The sequence below is a fragment of the Odocoileus virginianus genome, chromosome 29 (genome assembly GCF_023699985.2).
Source record: "Odocoileus virginianus isolate 20LAN1187 ecotype Illinois chromosome 29, Ovbor_1.2, whole genome shotgun sequence".
In the NCBI taxonomy this organism is placed as follows: Eukaryota; Metazoa; Chordata; class Mammalia; order Artiodactyla; family Cervidae; genus Odocoileus; species Odocoileus virginianus.
In genome coordinates this window covers 4,021,610-4,044,649 of record NC_069702.1, presented here as the reverse complement: position 1 = coordinate 4,044,649, position 23,040 = coordinate 4,021,610, and the positions used below count along the sequence as shown (strand labels likewise).

General features: G+C 37.8%; 1 protein-coding gene across 13 annotated transcripts in view; it reads left to right on the top strand.

Moving 5' to 3' along the window:
• The window catches only part of CLOCK (clock circadian regulator), a 128,485-nt gene that overhangs the window by 5,693 nt on the left and 99,752 nt on the right, over positions 1 to 23,040 (top strand). The gene's annotated exons all lie outside the window — the stretch shown is intronic.

Sequence of the window (23,040 nt, the reverse complement as noted above, 5' to 3'; positions counted from 1 at the left end):
TGTTTCTAGGTAGAGAATTTGAGAGAGAGAGTGTGTGTGTTAAGTCACTTCGGTTGTGTCCGACTCCTTGCAACCCCATGGACTGTAGCCTGCCAGACTCCTCTGTTTGTGGGATTCTCCCGGCAAGAATACTGGAGTGGGTTGCCATTTCCATCTCCAGAATTTGAGAGTACTTGACCTTTTTATGTAACTTAGAACAATGAAAATGTTATTAGAAAATGTTGCCAAGATGCTTGGTATTGCATATTTCTTTGAAATCCCTTTGCCAAGTAGAGTTTTGAAAGACTGGTGATTTGTTTTTCCTATGTTGAAACTTAAATTTTAGTTGAAATAATATTAGAGGTTACTTTGGAAAAAACACACAAATTAAAATGCAGAATGTTAGAACTCAGATTTTATTTTATAACTTATATAGTTCTATAGAAATTTCACAGATTTTTATTAGAAGCAGGAAGAGAAATGAGAGTAACATTAATTAATGGAAAAAGCTGTTTTCTATTCTTACCTGATAATTTTTGTCTCCATCAGAAGTGGTTGATGATGTAATGTATTTGTCATTATAAAGGTGCCAGTTTCACATAGAGTTTGTGTGATACAAATTTATATTGTTTAGCCTCTTTTTAGACTTGATCACATTATTATATATATATTTTTAAGTCTTTCACTTGTCAGAGATGATCATTGTTAAGATTTTTTTTTTTTTGCTTTGAAAATAGTTTTGTGGTTTTTATAAAAATGAATCTTGTTTTTGGAAAAGAATTAAAGTATTAAAAACTACAAAGAAAATCTATGATTAAAAAAAAATTACCCCAAATCCCTGGGATGAAGCTCTCTGTTAATATTTTTTTTTCAGCATTTTCTAAGGTAGTTGGGGTGTGTTTGTATGTATAAATGTATATGTTAAAATTTTATAGCAAGTAGAATAAAATGCAGTTTTATAAACTACCGTTTTCCTCTCATCATGTTTTCTGGATATCTTTGGTTGTAAAGTCATATTTTCATTATTTTTTATCTTTGTTTAATCACTGAATTGTGTTTTCTCTTGCAACCCCATGGACTGTAGCTGCCAGGCTCCTCTGTCCATGGGATTTCCCAGGCAAGAGTACTGGAATGGCTTGCCATTTCTTTCTCCAAGAGTTCTTCCTGATTCAGGGATCAAACCCAGAGTCTCCTGCATTGCAGGCAGATTCTTTTACCACTGAGCCACCTGGGAAGGCCTTTTTTTTTTTTTTTTTAGTTTAGTTTTAGTCTTTTACTTTGTTTTCAGTTGACCTTTGAGCAACGTGGCAGCAACTCTCTGCATGATTGGAAAAGTAAAAAATCCACGTATAACTTATAATTGGCCCCTTTTATGGTTCCTCAGTATCCAGTGTTCCCCATTCTTTGATTCAGGCAGTCACAGTTCATGTGTTACTCAACTATTTATGTACTGTTGGGAAAAAATCTGGGCACAGGACCGAGGGAGTTTAAACTTGTGTTACTCAAGGGTCTATTATCGTTACATTTTTGCTAATAATAGCTGAGTTTGACTTCTCTTTGAGTCATCTGTTTTGCATTCCTTTTTATCACTCCTTTTTTGCTCTTTTTTGTGTGTTAATCTAATTTCCCCCCATTTTTCCTATTAATTCATTAGTTATATATTCTTTCATTATACCATTAAGGGTTATTCTTGAGGTTGCATACAATAAGCATACTTGACTTACAATGCAAATTATTTATAATACAGATAGTTCAAATTATTACTTTTACCATTCTCCAATAATGATTGTTTCTTACGCATTAATTCATATGCCAACCTTTTTGCATTATTACCATTCTGCATTTTATTTATACTTACTTTAAACGCCAGAGAACAGTATGGTTTTGGACAGTCAATTTCTGTTCATATTTACCCTTTCCAGGGTTCTCCTTTCTTGCATTTTGAAGTCTGGGTTCTTTTTCCTTCTGTCTGAATAGCTTCCTTTAGTAGTATGTGTTTTAATACTGGTCAACCTACTGACAGTGAATTTTTCCTTTTTTGTTTGTCTGAAAACATCTTAATTTCACCTTTTTAAAACAATACTTTCACAGGGTATAGAACTCTACATTGACAGTTATTTTATTGTCTTCTGGCTTTCTGTTAAAGTCTCATTGAAGGTAATGTATCAGTGTATGTCTTGCTAATAATAATGTCTTCTGTTTTTCTCAAAGGACTTCTCAGAATGCTTTTTCTTCTTTTATTTTTTTAGCAATTTGACTGTGATGTGTTGAGGTGTTGTTTTCTTTGTATTTTGCTTAATGTTCCTAGAACTTTTTTGAACATGTAGCTTGGTGCCTTTTAGTTTTGGAAAGTTCTCTGTCATACATCTTCAATTATTGCTTCTGCCTGTCTCATCCTTTATGGATTTTAATTTAAACATTTATTACACCCTATCTTCATGTTTCAAATGTCTCTTAAAAATTTTTTTTCTCTCCGTACTTCAGTTGGATATCTTATAATGAACTATCTTACAGTATACCAAAAACTATTTTTCTCCAAGTGAAAATATTGTGTTAATTTTGCATTATAACTTTGAGTTCTAAAACATCCATTTGATCCTATTTTATAGATTTTTAATAGACTCCAGTTCTCTTGACCATATTGATTATAATTGTGTACATACTTGTCTGTTAAATAATTGCAGTATCTGCATCATCCATTCGTCTACATACATAGTTTTTCTGTTGATTGTTTTTCATGTAGTTGTGGCATTCTTTTTCTCTGTATGTTGACAGGTTTTTCAAAGAACTTGCCCATTTCATCTAAGTTGTTGAATTAGTAAAGTTGTTTATATCTTACTATCCTTTAAATAGCTGTAGAATATATTGTGAGTGTAATATCAGTATAATCTACAGAGATTTGGTATCATTTCTGATGTTGATAATTTGTGTCTTTCTTTTTTCCTTGATAATTCTGGCTTAAGATTTATTAACTTTTATTAAGATTCTTGAAGAACCAGCTTTCGGTTTAACTGATTTCCTCTAGTTCTCCTGTTTTTTGTTTCCTTATTTCTTCTCTGATCTTAATTCCTTTCTTTAATTTACTTTGAGCTTAGTTTGTTTTCTTTTTCTAGTTTCTTAAGATAGAAGCTGAGGTCATTAATTTGTGATCTTTCTCCCCTAATATATGCGTGGTATAAATTTCCCTTGAATATGCCTTACCAGTTTTAATATTTTTATATTTTTTTATTTTCATGCAGTTTAGAATGTTTTTTAATTTACTTTTTGATGCCTTCTTTGGCCTATAGATTATTTATAAGTGTATTATATAGTCTCCAAAAATTTGAGGGTTTTCCAGAGATCTGTTATTTTTAAGTTAAGTCCCGTGATGAAACAATATACTTTTGTATGACTTGGATCTTTTTAAATTTGTTGAGATTTGGTTTTTTGTTTTTTTTTTTTTTTGAGATTTGTTTTATGGCCCAGAATATGATCTTAGTAAATGCTCCATGTGTGCTTGAAAAGAATTTGTATTCTGTTGTTGGGTGGAGTGTTCTATAAATATCAGTTAGGTCAAGTTGGTTGAGTATTTTTGTTTATGTCTTGTAATTTTTGATTGAATGCCAGACATTGTGAATTAAAAAACAAAAGAAAGCAAGCATTACCAAGTATGTTCTGCCAGAGGGTGTTTACCTTTTCTTTCAGGCAGATAGAATAGGGAGCCAGTCACTTTAATTTATGTGAAGGCTAGGTTGCTATTTGAGTAGTTTGGTGATACTCTTCTTTAAGTTATTTGTAGGGTGTGGTTTTCGAAGACTTTCATTTCAAAGCCTGGTAGTCTTTATCCCCTTGGTAGTGCCAAAGGTGGGAAATTTCACTTTGCTTTTCAGGTTTTTCAGTTATTATTTAGCTTTTTAACCATGCATTGATTAAAATTTAGCAAATACCCCTGAGTCTGAGGTCCCTGCAGTTTCCCATTTTTGTTGCTCCAGCCGTGTGTGAGCATCACAAGCTTTCCTGGCTTCTTGGTTCCTTGGCAGCAGCATTTCATACAGGCCAAATCTCAAGTTTTTCACCCTTCACCCCATCCTGTAATCTGGAAATACCCCCTGGGAAAAGACAACTGCAGATCATCTAAACACCTTGAAAAAATTTCCCTGTCTTTGGAGTTGTAGACCTTATTGTCTCCCGTGCTTTAAGGACATCTCTATATTGCCTTTAAAAATATGATTTTTATAATTTATTTAGCTTTTCTAGTTGTTCTCAAGAAGGATATTGGCCTGCTGCAAACTGCTGCATCCTGCTCAGATGTAGACAACTCGTTGTTGTTGTTTTAATATTTTGGCTGTGGCTTGTGGCCTTCGGTTCCACGACCAGAGGTCAGACTGAGGCCATGGCAGCAGCAGTGCCAGATCCCCACACTGAGCCACCAGGAAACTGCCTCCCTGTTGGTTTTTAAAGCTTCACCGAAGAACTTAATTTTCATGAGCAATTTTGTATTAAACATTCTTCTTCTAGGTTTTAGGTAGTGGGGTTTTAGTTTCGGACCTAGTAAAAAGGCCAAATTTATTTTTTAAAAAAGCAGATTTATTGGGATATAATTTTTATATGTTAAAAGTCACTCAGTGTAAGTATACAGGTTGCGTTTTCATAGACGTATACGTTTTTGTAACCACTACCACAGTCAAGATACAGAGAGATCCTAAACCTGAGAAGTTCTCTCTCCCTTCTTGCTGTTCAGTTGCTCAGTTGTGTCTGACTCTTTGTGACCCTGTGAGCTGCAGCACTCCAGGCTTCCCTGTCCTTCGCTGTCTCCTGGAGTTTGCTCAAACTCATGTCCATTGAATCAGTGATGCCATCCAACCATCTCATCCTCTGTCACCCCCTTCTTCTCTTTTCCTCAGTCTTTCCCAGCAACCACCTCTCCCTGGGAGCCACCAATCTGTTGTCTCTTAATACAGTTTTTCCTTTCACACAATGTAGTATAATTGAGATTAATACAATGTGTGGTCTTCTGGGTCTAGCTTGCACTAACATAATGCTTTTGATACTCTTCTGTGTCAATAGTTTCTCTTTTTTTTTTCTGAATGCTTTTACATTGTATGGGACACGACATAATTTGTTTATAACTATTAGTTGTTGAACTTTTAGATTGCTTCCAGTTTTTGACTATTATAAACAAAACTGCTAAGCATTTTGTACATGTATTTTTATTTCACTTTGGCAAATGTAAGATTAGAATTGGTGGGTTATGTGATAATTATATGTTTAACTTTGTAAGGCACTGAGGATCTGTTTTCTAAAGTGATTGTACTATTTTACATTCCCTTCAGCAGTGTGAGATTTTCAGTTGCTCTACATTTTTGCTAACACTTGGTATCGTCAGCATTTTTGAATTTTTGCAGTTCTAGTGGATGTGTAATGTTATATCTCATTGCATTTTAATTTACATTTTCCTAGTGACCAATATATTAAATATGTTTACATGTGCTTGTTGGTCATTCATATATTTTCTTTTCTGAGATGTCACCTCACATCTTTTGCCCATTTGAAAAACTGGGTTGCTTGTTCATGACTGAGTTTTTTTGTTTTTGTTTTTATGTATTCTGATATGAGACTTTTGGGGCTTCCCTGGTGGCTTAGAGGGTAAAGCGTCTGCTTACAATGCAGGAGACCTGGAGAAGGAAATGGCTACCCACCCCAGTACTCATGCCTGAAAAATCGCATGGACGGAGAAGCCTGATAGGCTACAGTCCATGGGGTCGCAAAGAGTCGGACACAACTGAGCGACTTCACTTTCACTATGAGACTTTTATCAGATATTAGAATTGTGAAAGATCATCATGGCTGCCCTTAATGGTATCTGAAGAATAAAATTTTAAATTTTGATGAAATCTGATTTATTAATTATTTAATCCTTCATATTTTTGTGTCCTATCTAAGAAATATGTTTGTGTCTATGTCGAAGATTTTCTCTCATGTTTTCTTGTAGGCATTTTATAGTTTAGCTTTTATGTTTAAGTTCATGATTCATTTCAGTTGATTTTTACATATGAAATGAGGAATATGTTTTGAGGTTCTTTTTCCAGTTTTTACAATTTAATTAAAAATGATCTATTTATTTATTTTTGGCTGTGCTGGATCTTTGCTGCCGTGTGGGTTTGTCTCTAGTTGGGTGAGTAGGGGCTACTCTCTAGTTGCAGTGCAAGGGCTTCTCATCGTAGTTACTTCTCTTGTTGTGGAGCACGGGCTCTAAGGTGCTCATGCTCCTGTAGCTGTGGCTCACGGGCTCAGAGGCTGTAGCTCTCGGCTGTAGGTCCTCATGCTCCTGTAGCTGTGGCTCATGGGCTCAGTGGTTGTGGCTCTGGGCCCTAGAGCACAGGCTCAATAGTTGTGGTGCTCGGGCTTAGCTGCTTTGCAGCATGTAGCATCTTCCCAACCTGGGGATCGAACCACTGAATTGTGTCCTCTGAATTGGCAGACAGATTTTTTACCATGAAGCTGCCAGTGGGGGAAGCCCTATGGTTGAGATTCTTACAAAATTTTTTTTCCCCACATAAATATACAGTTTTTCTGCACCATTAATTGAGAGACTATTCTCTCTACTGAATTACTTTGTTACTTTTGTCAAAACTCAATCATATGTGTGTGAGTCTTGTTAAAAACTATTTTATGTAATGAACGTATGTCCATCCTAACATCTGCACCTTAAAGTCTTGATTACTGTATCTTAAAACCTGGTAACGGAAGCCCTTCAGTACTATAAGCACAGTATGATTCTGCATTTGCTCAGGCCTTTTACGTTTGAAAATGTTTTTAGAAGTGGACTTACCTGTCTGTTCACCAAATGCCTAGTGAGCATTTGCTGTGTGCTGGGCTCTGTTTTGTTGCTGGTTGTTGCAACAGTGAACAAAGAATGCAAAAAGGCCTCCCCTTGGAGAGCTTGTATTCCAACGGGGGTAAACCATGGTGATTAGTACTATGGAGGAAAGCAAATCAGGGTCTAGGAGGTTTCAGTATGGGGATGGGGAGGGAGGGATGTGTAATTTTAAGGTGTGTGGATAGAGAAATTTCTTCAGTGAGAAATTGATATTTGAGCAGACCTCAGCCTGCTATATATCATGTAATGAAACAGTGAACAGTTTCAGAAAGAAAGGGGGAAAGAAGGTAGGAACTTGAATGTGTGCTGAGTATGCTAGTTGCCTCCTAGGAGTCCAAAGCATTTAAAGTCAACAGGTGTAGTGATAGAAGTGTACCTAAGAGCAAAAGGTAGACAGAAAAAAATCATGTTTTTGGTTGAAATCTGGTGATGAGAAAGTTTATCTTAATATATTAACATAGGTTATGGTAGAGAGCTAACAGATAATGTGGATTGGAAGACTAACTTCATTACATGTGGATATGATTATAAAAGCGTTTTAATAAATACCTCATTAAAACAACAACTGTCGATAAAGAGTAGCTTCCCTGGTGGCTCATTGATGAAGAATCTGCCTGCCAATGCAAGAGCTGTGAGTTTGATCCCTCGGAGAGGAAGATGCCCTGGAGAAGGGACTGACAAGCCACTCCAGTATTCTTGCCTGGGAAGTCCCATGGACAGAGGAGCCTGGTGGGCTGTGGTCCATGGGGTCACAAAGAGTTGGACATGACTTAGCTCTAAATGGCAGCAATCGGTAAAGTGTAAATATAAGAGAAGTTGGAATTAAATAAGACAAAGATGGGTATTTTGATTGTGAAGTTTATAATTTACAATGGAGAAATACCAAATATATGTGCAAAAATAGTATAGCATTAACATTCTAAAAGTAAAAGTGATCCTGGAAAGTTATTCAGATCAACATTACTGGCAGGCTTTATAATATAATGACTTTTAGACAGAAGTTGTCAAGTGAACAAAAAATTAAGCCAGTGGAACAGGTAAATGTCCTAATTGATAAGCAAAATTTGATGGATAAGCTGAATCCTACTGTCAAAATAGAGACTATACCTTCTTTTCAAGCACTTATAGAACGTATGCAAAAATTGATTGTGTGCTAGATCATAAAGAAAACTTTTGTACATTCCTAAAGATAGGAATAATTTAGAACCATCTATCTAGTATGATAGCCACTAGCCACATCTAGCAATTTAAATTCATTAAAATTGAGTAAAATGTAAAATTCAGTTTCTCAGTCTTACTAATTGCATATCAAATGCTCAAATAGGATTGATTGCTCTTGGAATGAGAGAAGAAAGCATACTGAAGACAGTACATGTGAATTAAATCCTCTTCTATAGCAAGGAGTCAGTAGACAAAATTTGAAGGTAATCAAGGAATAAAGACAGACATGTTATCTATAATTATTGAGATAAATATCAAAACTATAACACATAAGTGAAAGTGATTGCTTATAGGGAACAGGACTACAGTTTTTTACCATTTTTTTTTTTTACCATTTGTTTTAATATGCAAGTTTTAAGAGACTAATAGGATACACATACAGAATAAAAGCAGCTTATAAACTCTCTCTGCATAGTAGCTTCTTATTCAATAAATATTAAGTGTAACTTTATTCCTTTGCATAAAGTAGAAAGCATCCTAGTTTTTTAAAATTTGATTGCAGTTAATTTGTACTAACTATAGTTATATATACATAGTAATTTTTTCCAGGCACTGGTTGCCAGTCTTCTCTTGGATTTCCTAATGTGGATAGCAAGCCAGAGTATGTGACTTTGGGCATATACTACTTGTCTTTAACTGATAAAAATAGTTAATTTGATTTCAGTAGTTAGTAAGAGATTCATATAAAATATTTGGAGTACTTTAAGATTTTAATCTAAATAAACATCTTTCAGACAACAAAAGGGCACTTACTTAGGTCAATAAATAAAAATCAAAGCCTATACTCACAGAAAGTGAAGAGAAACGAAAGGTCCTCTTGATGAAGGTGATGGAAGAGAGTGAAAGAGCTGGCTTAAGACTAAATGTTAGAAAAACTAAGATCATGGCATCCAGCCCATGTTACTACACGGCACAGAGAAGGCGAAGGGGTAGGAGTAGTGACAGATTTCCTCTTGTTGGGCTCCTAAATCACTGCGGACAGTGATGGCAGCCATGAAATCAGAAGTCGATTGCTTCTTGGTTTAAAATTCAGTTTCTTATAAAGTGATGACAGACCTAGACAGTGTGTTGAAAAGCAGAGACATTACTCTGCTGACAAAGGTCTGTATAGTCAAGGCTATGGTCTTCCCAGTGGTCAGGTATGGTTGTGAGAGCTGGACTGTAAAGAAGGCAGAACACCAAAGAATTGATGCCTTTTAACTGTGGTGCTGGAGAAGACTCCTGAAAGTCCTTTGGACAGCAAGGAGATCAAACTAGTCAGTCTTAAGGGAGATCAACCCTGAATATTCACTGGACGGACTGATGCTGAAACTGAAGCTCCAGTACTTTTGGTCATCTGATGCGAACAGACAACTCATTGGAAAAGTCCCTGATGCTGGGAAAGATTGAGGGCAGAAGGAGAAGAGGGCTCCAGAGGATGAGATGTCTGGATGGCATCACTGATGCAATGGACATGAACTTGGGCAAACTTCAGGAGATGGTGAGGGACAGGGAGGCCTGGTGTGCTGCAGTCTGTGGGATCACAGAGTCAGACACGACTGGGCGACTGGACGGCAACAACAGAAGATTCAAACGAAATATTTGGAGTACTTTTAAGATTTTAATCTAAATAAACATCTTTCAGACAACAAAAGGGGACTTAAGAAATAAAAATCAAAGAGAACTGATGATATATTTCAAAGGTAATTTCTCTATAATTTCTAGGAAGTATCTTAAATGTAAGTGAAGAATGACATCTGTAACAAGGATTTATGACAATTATATGAAAACTTTACTGCTTATGTAGTGAAGGTATTGGCTATTATTTAAGATGCCAGTTAATATTGTACTATTTACTCACAATGTATTGCCATAGTCATTATCTATTTTCAGATTACTACATCTTTTTGCAGATTCACTATGGGAGAGGGACTATAGATAAGGGTTAGGGGAAAAGAGAAAGAAGTTTTGCCTTGTGATTTAATATTACTTGAAAGCACATATAGGCAGACTAGTTTACAGTGTCTTTTGTTGAATGTATATAATGTTTGTTCTCCAGTTTTCCAAATAGACTGGCCAAGCCAGTTTTTATAACTGTCAGTATATTGTAGTTTTATAATTCACATAACCGTACACATAAATAAGAAAATTAAACATAGAAATTAAATCTAAACACTTAACTTAGAGGAACAGTATTACATAGCAAATCATCAAAAAGAGTGAAAATAGATACCCATTGTCGTGAAAGATTTAGAGAATATGCCATTACTAATTTATCTTTATTATATAATCTAAAAGTCTTGGTCTCCAAAAGCTTTTCCAGCATTTAAAAATTCAATATTTTAGAAGTAATATTAGTTTTTTTTTTCTGCCTTGGAATATAGTTTAAATCATTTTAATGACTAAAGCTCTTTATGATTTATCTTAAACCAATTACAAAGTGCTTGCTGAAGGTGTAGGAGACTGGGGACTCTTCTGACTTTAAGACACAATCTGAAACTTTGCTTTTCAATACATCTTTTATATTTTCTTATTTGTTTTTGTCTTAAAAAATTAATGCCTGTTTATAAAAATCAGTAATGAAATGTTCTATAAATGTGTTAATAAAACACATTTATAGATTGTACTACTTTGATTACCAGCCTTAAAATAATTACTTTAGTAATATGGTTTACAGGATGCAGCAAAAGTCTAGTGGGATCACTGAAACAATACCCAGCCTGAAACTAGTGCTTATTCTGTTCTTGCAGCTGCCGTCAAGCCATGTGCCTGTATATGTTTCAAGGAGAGCGTCTTTTCATCCTTAAGCTAGGCTCACTCTGCCTCTCACTACAGGGCTTTTGGAAAGCCCTGATATTTTAAAATTCTGTAAAGATGTTGCTAGTGAATGCTTTCTGTAGATTTTGTAAGAATGAAAATGAAAATATTATATTGCTAACATAAACCACAGTTTCTAATGGTAGGGACTTTGTCTTGTTCATATAGCTGTAGACTAAAATGCTTGGCCATAATATATACCCAATAATTTTTTTAACATAAGTAAATGCAGAAACTACATATTTAGGGAATATGCTATGACTAATTTATCCTTAAATACTAAACTGTAAATTGGAGTATTACTCCACATTATAACTCAGTTCCCCAAATGCAGATTGTCTAGATTGTGCCAATTGAGAGTTTTCACTCATACTAGCCTACTAATTAGCCACTTAAAATTAATGCTCTGATAACTTTAGTTGGTCAAACATCAACTCACAAAGAAAGACAGCAAAAGATGAAAAAAAGAAGCGAGGGAACTACAGAACGGGTAGAAAACATTTAGTAAAATGTCATATCTTGGAAAGCATTGCCAAGATCCATGTCCTGAATTTTCCTCTATGTTTTCTTCTAGGGCTTTTATAGTTTTATATCTTATGTTTAAATCTTTAATCCATCTTGAGTTAATTTTTGTGTGAATATCCAGTTTTTCCAGCACCATTTGTTGAGGAGGCTGTCCTTTTTCCCTGTGTAGTCTTGGTACCCTTGTTGAAGATCATTTGGTCATATGTGCAACAGTTTGTTTCTGGGCTCTGTATTTTATTTCAGTGGTGTTATGTCTCTGTCATTATACCAACACCACACTGTCTCGATCACTATTGCTTTGTAGTATGTTTTGATATTTGGAAGTGTGAATCTTCCAGTATTATTTTTTTTTTCAACATACTTTTTGGGCTATTTCGTATTATTTTGGGAAACTTTGAGACTCCCTATGAATCATATGAGTGGTTGTTTTTTCATTTATGCAAAAAATGCTAGTGAGATTTTAATAGAGATTACGTTGAATCTATAGAGCACTTTGTATAGTATGAACATTTTCAGTTCAGTTCTGTTGCTTGGTTGTGTCCGACTCTTTGTGACCCCATGGACTGCAGCACGCCAGGCCTCCCTGTTCATCACCAACTCCCGGAGCTCACTCAAACTCATGTCCATTGAGTCGGTGATGCCATCCAGCCATCTCATCCTCTGCTGTCCCCTTCTCCTCCCACCTTCAATCTTTCCCAGCATCAGGGTCTTTTCCAGTGAGTCAGTTCTTCGCATCAGGTGGGCAAAGTATTGGAGTTTCAGCTTCAACGTCAGTCCTTCCAATGAACACCCAGGGCTGATCTCCTTCAGGATGGACTGGTTGGATCTTCTTGCAGTCCAAGGGACTCTCAAGAGTCTTCTCCAACACCACAGTTCAAAAGCATTAATTCTTTGGGGCTCAGCTTTCTTTATAGTCCAACTCTCACATCCATATGTGACTACTGGAAAAACCACAGCTTTGACTAGATGTACCTTTGTTGGCAAAGTAATGTCTCTGCTTTTTATTTTTCTTTTCTTTTTTTCATTTATTTTTATTAGTTGGAGGCTAATTACTTCACAGCATTTCAGTGGGTTTTGTCATACATTGACATGAATCAGCCATGGAGTTACATGTATTCCCCATCCCGATCCCCCCTCCCACCTCCCTCTCCACCCGATTGCTCTGGGTCTTCCAGTGCACCAGGCCCGAGCACTTGTCTCATGCATCCCACCTGGGCTGGTGATCTGTTTCACTATAGATAATATACATGCTGTTCTCTCGAAACATCCCACCCTCTCCTTCTCCCACAGAGACCAAAAGTCTGTTCTGTACATCTGTGTCTCTTTTTCTGTTTTGCATATAGGGTTATCATTACCATCTTTCTAAATTCCGTATATATGTCTTAGTATGCTCTAATGTTCTTTATCTTTCTGGCTTACTTCACTCTGTATAATGGGCTTCAGTTTCATCCATCTCATTAGAACTGATTCAAATGAATTCTTTTTAACGGCTGAGTAATATTCCATGGTGTATATGTACCAGAGCTTCCTTATCCATTTGTCTGCTGATGGGCATCTAGGTTGCTTCCATGTCCTGGCTATTATAAACAGTGCTGTGATGAACATTGGGGTGCACGTGTCTCTTTCAGATCTGGTTTCCTCAGTGTGTATGCCCAGAAGTGGTATTGCTGGGTCATATGGCAGTTCTGTTTCCAGTTTTTTAAGAAATCTCCACACTGTTTTCCATAGCGGCTGTACTAGTTTGCATTCCCACCAACAGTGTAAGAGGGTTCCCTTTTCTCCACACCCTCTCCAGCATTTATTGCTTGTAGATTTTTGGATAGCAGCCATCCTGACTGGCGTGTAATGGTACCTCTTTATGGTTTTGATTTGCATTTTTCTGATAATGAGTGATGTTGAGCATCTTTTCATGTGTTTGTTAGCCATCTGTATGTCTTCTTTGGAGAAATGTCTGTTTAGTTCTTTCACCCATTTTTTGATTGGGTCATTTATTTTTCTGGAATTGAGCTTCAGGAGCTGCTTGTATATTTTTGAGATTAATCCTTTGTCTGTTGCTTCATTTGCTATTATTTTCTCCCAATCTGAGGGCTGTCTTTTCACCTTACTTATAGTTTCCTTTGTTGTGCAAAAGCTTTTAAGTTTCATTAGGTCCCATTTGTTTACTTTTGCTTTTAGTTCCAATATTCTGGGAGGTGGGTCATAGAGGATCTTGCTGTGAATTATGTTGGAGAGTGTTTTGCCTATGTTCTCCTCTAGGAGTTTTATAGTTTCTGGTCTTACATTTAGATCTTTAATCCATTTTGAGTTTATTTTTGTGTATGGTGTTAGAAAGTGTTCTAGTTTCATTCTTTTACAAGTGGTTGACCAGTTTTCCCAGCACCACTTGTTAAAGAGGTTGCCTTTTTTCCATTGTATATCCTTGCCTCCTTTGTCGAAGATAAAGTGTCCATAGGTTCGTGGATTTATCTCTGGGCTTTCTATTCTGTTCCATTGATCTGTATTTCTGTCTTTGTGCCAGTACCATACTGTCTTGATGACTGTGGCTTTGTAGTATAGTCTGAAGTCAGGCAGGTTGATTCCTCCAGTTCCATTCTTCTTTCTCAAGATTACTTTGGCTGTTCGAGGTTTTTTGTATTTCCATACAAATTGTGAAATTATTTGTTCTAGTTCTGTGAAAAATACCGTTGGTAGCTTGATAGGGATTGTGTTCAATCTATAGATTGCTTTGGGTACTATAGCCATTTTGACAATATTGATTCTTCCAATCCATGAACACGGTATATTTCTCCATCTGTTTGTGTCCTCTTTGATTTCTTTCATCAGTGTTTTATAGTTTTCTATGTATAGGTCTTTTGTTTCTTTAGGTAGATATACTCCTAAGTATTTTATTCTTTTTGTTGCAATGGTGAATGGTATTGTTTCCTTAATTTCTCTTTCTGTTTTCTCATTGTTAGTGTATAGGAATGCAAGGGATTTCTGTGTGTTAATTTTATATCCTGCAACTTTACTATATTCATTGATTAGCTCTAGTAATTTTCTGGGAGAGTCTTTAGGGTTTTCTATGTAGAGGATCATGTCATCTGCAAACAGTGAGAGTTTCACTTCTTCTTTTCCTATCTGGATTCCTTTTACTTCTTTTTCTGCTCTGATTGCTGTGGCCAAAACTTCCAAAACTATGTTGAATAGTAGTGGTGAGAGTGGGCACCCTTGTCTTGTTCCTGATTTCAGGGGAAGAGCTTTCAATTTTTCTCCATTGAGGGTAATGCTTGCTGTGGGTTTGTCATATATAGCTTTTATTATATTGAGGTATGTTCCTTCTATTCCTGCTTTCTGGAGAGTTTTAATCATAAATGGGTGTTGAATTTTGTCAAAGGCTTTCTCTGCATCTATTGAGATAATCAGATGGTTTTTATCTTTCAATTTGTTAATGTGGTGTATTACATTAATTGATTTGCGGATATTAAAGAATCCTTGCATTCCTGGGATAAAGCCCACTTGGTCATGATGTTTGATCTTTTTTTTTTTTTTCCATTTATTTTTATTAGTTGGAGGCTAATTACTTTACATCATTGCAGTGGTTTTTGTCATACATTGAAATGAATTAGCCATGGATTTACATGTATTCCCCATCCCGATCCCCCCTCCCACCTCCCTCTCCACCCGTTCCCTCTGGGTCTTCCCAGTGCACCAGGCCCGAGCACTTGTCTCATGTACCCAACCTAGGCTGGTGATCTGTTTCACCCTAGATAATATACATGTTTCGATGCTGTTCTCTTGAAACATCCCACCCTCGCCTTCTCCCAGAGTCCACAAGTCTGTTCTATACATCTGAGTCTCTTTTTCTGTTTTGCATATAGGGTTATCATTACCATCTTTCTAAATTCCATATATATGTGTTAGTATACTGTAATGGTCTTTATCTTTCTGGCTTACTTCGCTCAGATCTTTTTAATATGCTGTTGGATTCTGTTTGCTAGAATTTTGTTAAGGATTTTTGCATCTATGTTCATCAGTGATACTGGCCTGTAGTTTTCTTTTTTTGTGACATCCTTGTCTGGTTTTGGTATTAGGATGATGGTGGCCTCATAGAATGAGTTTGGAAGTTTATCTTCTGCAATTTTCTGGAAGAGTTTGAGTAAGATAGGTGTTAACTGTTCTCTGAATTTTTGGTAGAATTCAGCTGTGAAGCCGTCTGGTCCTGGGCTTTTGTTTGCTGGAAGATTTCTTATTACAGTTTCGATTTCCTTGCTTGTAATGGCTCTGTTAAGATCTTCTATTCCTGGTTCAGTTTTGGAAAGTTATCCTTTTCTAAGAATTTGTCCATTTCTTCCAAGTTGTCCATTTTATTGGCATAGAGCTGCGAGTAGTAGTCTCTTATGATCCTTTGTATTTCAGTGTTGTCTGTTGTGATCTCTCCATTTTCATTTCTAATTTTGTTAATTTGGTTCTTCTCTCTTTGTTTCTTAATGAGTCTTGCTAATGGTTTGTCAATTTTGTTTATTTTTTCAAAAAACCAGCTTTTAGCTTTGTTGATTTTTGCTATGGTCTCTTTAGTTTCTTTTGCATTTATTTCTGCCCTAATTTTTAAGATTTCTTTCCTTCTACTAACCCGGGGGTTCTTCATTTCTTCCTTCTCTAATTGCTTTTGGTGTAGAGTTAGGTTATTTATTTGGCTTTTTTCTTGTTTCTTGAGGTAAGCCTATAATGCTATGAACCTTCCCCTTAGCACTGCTTTTACAGTGTCCCATAGGTTTTGGGTTGTTGTGTTTTCATTTTCATTCATTTCTATGCATATTTTGATTTCTTTTTTGATTTCTTCTATGATTTGTTGGTTATTCAGAAGCGTGTTATTTAGGCTCCATATGTTTGAATTTTTAACAATTTTTTTTCCTGTAATTGAGATCTAATCTTACTGCACTGTGGCCAGAAAAAATGACTGGAATGATTTCAATTTTTTTGAATTTTCCAAGACCAGATTTATGGCCCAGGATGTGATCTATTCTGGAGAAGGTTCTGTGTGCACTTGAGAAAAAGGTGAAGTTGATTGTTTTGGGGTGAAATGCCCTATAGATATCAATTAGGTCTAGCTGGTCCATTGTGTCATTTAAAGTTTGTGTTTCCTTGTTAATATGGATAGTTGATCTATCCATAGTTGTGAGTGGGGTATTAAAGTCTCCCACTATTATTGTGTTACTATTAATTTCCTCTTTCATACTCATTAGCGTTTGCCGTACATATCGTGGTGCTCCTATGTTGGGTGCATATATATTTATAATTGTTATATCTTCTTCTTGGATTGATCCTTTGATCATTATGTAGTGTTCTTCTTTGTCTCTTTTCACATCCTTTATTTGAAAGTCTATTTTATCTGATATGAGTGTTGCGACTCCTGCTTTCTTTTGGTCTCCGTTTGCGTGGAATATTTTTTTCCAGCCCTTCACTTTTAGTCTGTATGTGTCTCTTGTTTTGAGGTGGGTCTCTTGTAGACAGCATATATAGGGGTCTTGTTTTTGTATCCATTCAGCCAGCCTTTGTCTTTTGGTTGGGGCATTCAACCCATTCACATTTAAGGTAATTATTGATAGGTATGGTCCCGTTGCCATTTATTTTGTTGTTTGGGGTTCACGTTTACACCACCTTTCTGTGTTTCCTGTCTAGAGAAGATCCTTTAGTATTTGTTGAAGAGCTGGTTTGGTGGTGCTGAATTCTTTCAGCTTTTGCTTGTCTGTAAAGCTTTTGAGTTCTCCTTCATATCTGAATGAGATCCTTGCTGGGTAGAGTAATCTAGGTTGTAGGTTATTCTCTTTCATTACTTGAAGTATGTCCTGCCATTCCCTTCTGGCCTGAAGGGTTTCTATTGATAGATCAGCTGTTATCCTTATGGGAATCCCTTTGTGTGTTATTTGTTGTTTCTCCCTTGCTGCTTTTAATATTTGTTCTTTGTGTTTGATCTTTGTTAATTTGATTAATATGTGTCTTGGGGTGTTTTGCTTTGGGTTTATCCTGTTTGGGACTCTCTGGGTTTCTTGGACTTGGGTGGCTATTTCCTTCCCCATTTTAGGGAAGTTTTCAGCTATTATCTCCTTGAGTATCTTCTCATGGCCTTTCTTTTTGTCTTCTTCTTCTGGGACTCCTATGATTGAAATGTTGGGGCATTTCACATTGTCCCAGAGGTCCCTGAGGTTGTCCTCATTTCTTTTGATTCTTTTTTCTTTTTTCCTCTCTGCTTCACTTATTTCCACCATTTTATCTTCTACCTCACTTATCCTATATTCTGTCTCTGTTATTCTACTCTTGGTTCCCTCCAGAGTGTTTTTGATCTCATGTATTGCATTATTCATTTTCAATTGAGTCTTTTTTTATTTCTTCTAGGTCTTTATTAAACATTTCTTGCATCTTCTCAATCTTTGTCTCCAGGCTATTTATCTGTACCTCCATTTTGTTTTCAAGATTTTGGATCATTTTTATTATCATTATTCTAAATTCTTTTTCAGGTAGATTCCCTATCTCCTCCTCTTTTGTTTGACTTGGTGGGCATTTTTCATGTTCCTTTACCTGTTGGGTATTTCTCTGCCTTTTCATCTTGTTTAGATTGCTGTGTCTGGAGTGGGCTTTCTGTATTCTGGAGGTCTGTGGTTCCTTTTTATTGTGGAGGTTTTACCCGGTGGGTGGGGTTGGACGATTGGCTTGTCAAGGTTTCCTGGTTAGGGAAGCTTGTGTCAGTGTTCTGGTGCGTGGAACTGGATTTCTTCTCTCTGGAGTGCAATGGAGTGCCCAGTAATGAGTTTTGAGATGGGTCTCTGTGTTAGGTGTGACTTTGGCCAGCCTGTATGTTGACACTCAGGGCTGTGTTCCGGCATTGCTGGAGAATTTGCGTCCTATGTCTTGCTCTGAAACTTACTGACTCTTGGGTGGTGTTTGGTTTCAGTGTAGGTATGGAGGCTTTTGGACGGTCTCTTATTACTTAATGTTCCATGTAGTCAGGAGTTTTCTGGTGTTCTCAGGTTTTGGGCTTAAGTCTCCTGCCTCTGGATTTCAGTTTTATTCTTCCAGTAGTCTCAAGACTTCTCCAACTATACAGCACTGATAATAAGACTTCTAGGTTAATGGCGAAAAGATTCTCCCCCTTGAGGGGCACCCAGAGAGGTTCACAGAATTACATGAAGAAGAGGAGAGGGAGGAGGGAGATAGAGATGAGCAGGAGGAGAAAAAGGGGGACTCAAGAGGAGAGAGACAGATCTACGCAGTTCTGTTCCCAGAGTGTTCTCCATAGCCCAGACACCTGCAAAGATTCAGAGAATTGGATTGGGAAGAGAAGGGGAAGGGAGGAAATGGAGGTGTTCTGAGGTAGAAAACGGAGAGTCAAGATTGGGAGAGAGTAATCAACACCCTCCTGAATAAAAATGGGAACTGAATATTGGATTCTTAAATGTCCAAAATTTATATCACATACTGAAAAACAAAGATTAAAAATCTAGAGTAGAGGTTAGACTCTTAAAAATATGATATTAAAAACAAAAACAAAAACACACACAAAAAATTTTAGAAATATATATGCAGTTCGGTTTAAAAATAGGGCTTCTCTTTTTTTTTTTTTTGTAAGGTTATAGTGTAATGGAAATGAAAATTAAGGAGTAGTAGAGGAGTAATAGAGGACTTTAAAAGGAAATAAGAGAAAAAGAAAAATAGAAAATAGAAGAGAAAAAGAAAAAAAAAGACAAGAAAAAAATTTTTTTTCCTAATTAAAAAAATCGTAAAAATCTATGAAAATGAAATTTTAAAGGAAAATAAAAGAGAAAAAAGAAAAAAAAAATTTTAATGAAAAAAAAAAAAGTAAAAATATATCTAGGAATTTCTCTGGAGCTGTTGCAGTCATTGTGGGTTCGGTTCAGTTTCATATAGCTCCTCGTTCCAGCTTACACTTCTCAATATCTACAGGTCCCTTCCAGTGTAGTTGGTGTTATCTACAGGGATTTTAATCTGTTCCACCGGTCCCTTCTGAAGTGGTTCCCTTTGTTTCTTTGGCTTCTGTTTGCCGGTCTCTTTAGTGCCTATTTTCCGCCCTGACACGGGTGGAGGTGGTCTCTTGTTCAGGTCGCTAGTTCCGTCGCGCTGCGGGGAGGGACTGGCGCTGCTTTCCCTGTCTACGCTGCTCAGGCTCCCGGCTGCTCCATATGGAGTGTGCCCTGCGCTGTGCGTGGTTCCAGCCCTCGGGTGTTCCACAAAAGCGCAGCCCAAGCAGCTCAGGCAGCCAGGAGCTTGACGGGCGCACTCTCCCCGGGTGCGTGCGCCTTCTCCCCTCCGCGGCCCCAGCCCCAGTCCCCGCCTGCACCCAGCGGGATGTCGACCATCCAGAATCTCAGGAAACCTTTGGTTAGAAACTGGAGGCCTGTTTGCAGTGCAGTAGGGGATGCGGTTCTTGGGGCCGAGCCTGCCCCTTTCCCCTCCCACCTGCCTCCTGCCTCCAGCGGGGCTGGGTGGGTCCGCAGCCTGCGAGCTCTTCTCTGGACTTGCTCAGACCCTTTGTTAGCAGTGTGTTCGGCGGGTTAATTTTCTCTCTCTCTCTCTTGCTATTCCACAGTTTAAGTTGGTAACTCACAAAAGCTCCCTCCGATTGTCCTCAGGGCACTCAGGCCCGGTCCTTACCCTAAGCAATGCCACCCGCTCCTCTCCATTCCGCCCCCACTTGCTAGTGGCGGGTGCGGGCGTCTGGGGTACTTTTCTGCTGGGAGTTGCTTTTAGGCACGTAATTTGTGGGTTTTATTTATTCTTCCCCTCCCAGTCAGGTTGCCCTCCGAGATTCAAAAACTTCCCCCAGACCCGCCAGTGCGAGGGTTTCCTGGTGATTGGAAACTTCCTCTATTAAGACTCCCTTCCCGGAACGGGTCTCTGTCCCTAGCTCTTTTGTCTCTCTTTTTATCTTTTATATTTTGTCCTACTCCTTTCGAAGACAATGGGCTGCTTTTCTGGGCTCCTGATGTCCTCAGCTAGCGATCAGAAGTTGTTTTGTGACATTTGCTCTGCGTTCAATTGTTCTTTCGATGAATTTGTAGGGGAGAACGTGGTCTCCCCGTCCTATTCCCCCGCCATCTTGGCTCCTCCCCTGGTATATTCTGTTTTTAATGTTTTGGAGAATGTTTTCCTGTGAAGCTGTCTGGTCCTCGGCTTTTCCTTGTTGAGATACGCGTTTAGTCCTTGATTTGTTCTCGTTCAGTGACTCAGTTGCGTCCAGCTCTTTGCGACCCCGTGGACTGCAGCACATCAGGCTTCCCTGTCCTTCACCATCTCCTGGAGCCTGCTCAAACTCATGTCCATTGAGTCAGTGATGCCATCCACCCATCCTATCCTCTGTCATCCCCTTCTCCTCCTGCCTTCAGTCTTTCCCAGCGTCACGGTCTTTTCTAATGTGTCAGCTCTGCACATTAGGTGGTATTGAAGCTTCAGCTTTAGCATCAGTCCTTCCAATGAATATTTAGGATTGATTTCCTTTAGGATTGACTGGTTTGATCTCCTTGCTGTCCAAGATTACTCTCAAGAGTCTTCTCCAGCACCACCATTCAAGAGCATCAGTTTTTCAGTGCTCAGCCTTCTTTATGGTCCAACTCTCACATCCATACATGACCACTGGAAAAACCACAGCTTTGACTATACAGACCTTTGTCAGCAGAGTAATGTCTCTGCTTTTCAATATGTTGTCTAGGTGTGTATAGCCTTTCTTCCAAGGAGCAAGTGTCTTTTAATTTCATGGCTGCAGTCACCATCGGCAGTGATTTTGGAGCCCAGCAAAATAAAGTCTGTTTCCATTTTTTCCCCATCTATTTGCCATGAAGTTATGGGACCAGACGCCATGATGTTAGTTTTTTGAATGTTGAGTTCTAAGCCAGCTTTTTCACTCTCCTCTTTCACCTTCATCAAGAGGCCCTTTAGTCCCTCTTTGCTTTCTGCCATAAGGGTGGTGTCATCTGCATATCTGAGGTTATGGATGTTTCTCCGGCAGTCTTGTTTCCAACTTGTGCTTCATCTAGTCCAGCATTTCTCATGACGTACTCTGCATATAAGTTAAATAAGCAGGCGACAATTTATAGCCTTGACGTACTCCTTCCCAATTTTGAACTGGTCCATCCTTCCATGTCTGGTTCTAACTGTTGCTTCTTGACCTGCATGCAGGTTTCTCAGGAGACAGGTAAGGTTTATTTCTTGATTAACTCACTTTAAATTATTCTCTTGATTTTGCTGAGAGTGATGAGGATTTAGCTTACTTTTGATGTCCTTAATCACTCATCTCTCTTCATCATAACGTTTGAAATATTAGTTCTTTCATTTGGTACCTGTGCAATTGTAAATATAATGTTTCTTCTACATTGTATTTTAAACCCCTACTATGTAAGGTAAGGACAGTAGGGCCTTTAGGCTAGTAGGGCCTTTATCCATTTCTCTATCTTGTCTTTTCTTCTCCTTCACTTTCATTTCTACCTTTTCTTTTGTGTGTGACCAGGTTGATTGCATGACATTTTTATTCTGTTGTGTAAGGAGATTAAAGACATTGCAGTGGTTAAGACTCCACACTCCCAATGCAGAGGGCCCAGGTTTGATCCCTGGTTGGGGAACTGAGACCCTGCATGCTGCATGATATGGCCAGAACAAAAACATTCAGGCTTTTCAGTAGGTTGATTCTAAAAGCTGAACATAGTAAATTACAGTTACTCATTGAGCTGTGTGTTTTTCATGAGTACAAAGTTATAATGGAACTAAAAAAAAAAATGTTATCAAAAAAAAGGTAAGTTTAGTTATCTTAGGGCAGATTTTTTCACAGTCATGCCACGAGTTTGCCTTATATTCTGACTTGTTTGTTTAATCTTGTTCATCTCCCCCCTCCCCCATTCTGTAATTACCTTTTTTTCCTTGATAGAAATGTTTCCTGCTTGAATCACAGTATCTTTTATTTGTTGGAAGGAATCCCTGGTTTTCCTGGAGACATCCCTTTTAGAGTTTTCCTACTTCTTCCTTCAGTCTTCGTAAGAAGGAAGCTTGCTGAGTATCTGACATTCTGAGATATTCTTTCACTGCATTTCTGGGTTTGATTTACTGTTCCTTAGATATCCCATCTTCCTGTTTCGTGGCATTCTCTTTCTTTTTGCTGGAATATGTTCCAGAGTAACTTCAATATACAGGATACTTAAGATGTAAATATTCTTGAATGCCTGAACATGGCCTTCACCTGGTTCATAATTGCTTGGTAGTTTGAGTGTAGAAATTTAGATTCAGAGTGAATTTCCTTTTGAACTTATGAGCTTTTCTCTGTTCTATTTAAATCAAGATGGTAGGAAAGCTGATGCCACTCTGAGTCTTGTTACCTTTTAGTAACCCTTTCCCTCCCTCTCTTTGGGAACTTTAGTGTCTCACTGTTGTCTTTGTCAGTCGGTTCAGTCGCTCAGTCGTGTCCGACTCTTTGTGACCCCATGAATCGCAGCACGCCAGGCCTCCCTGTCACATCACCAACTCCCGAAGTCTACTCAAACTCATGCCCATCGAGTTGGTGATGCCATCCAGCCATCTCATCCTCTGTCGTCCCCTTCTCCTCCCGCCCCCAATCCTTCCCAGAATCAGGGACTTTTCAGATGAGTCAGCTCTTCGCATGAGGTTGTCTTTGTAGTTCTGGA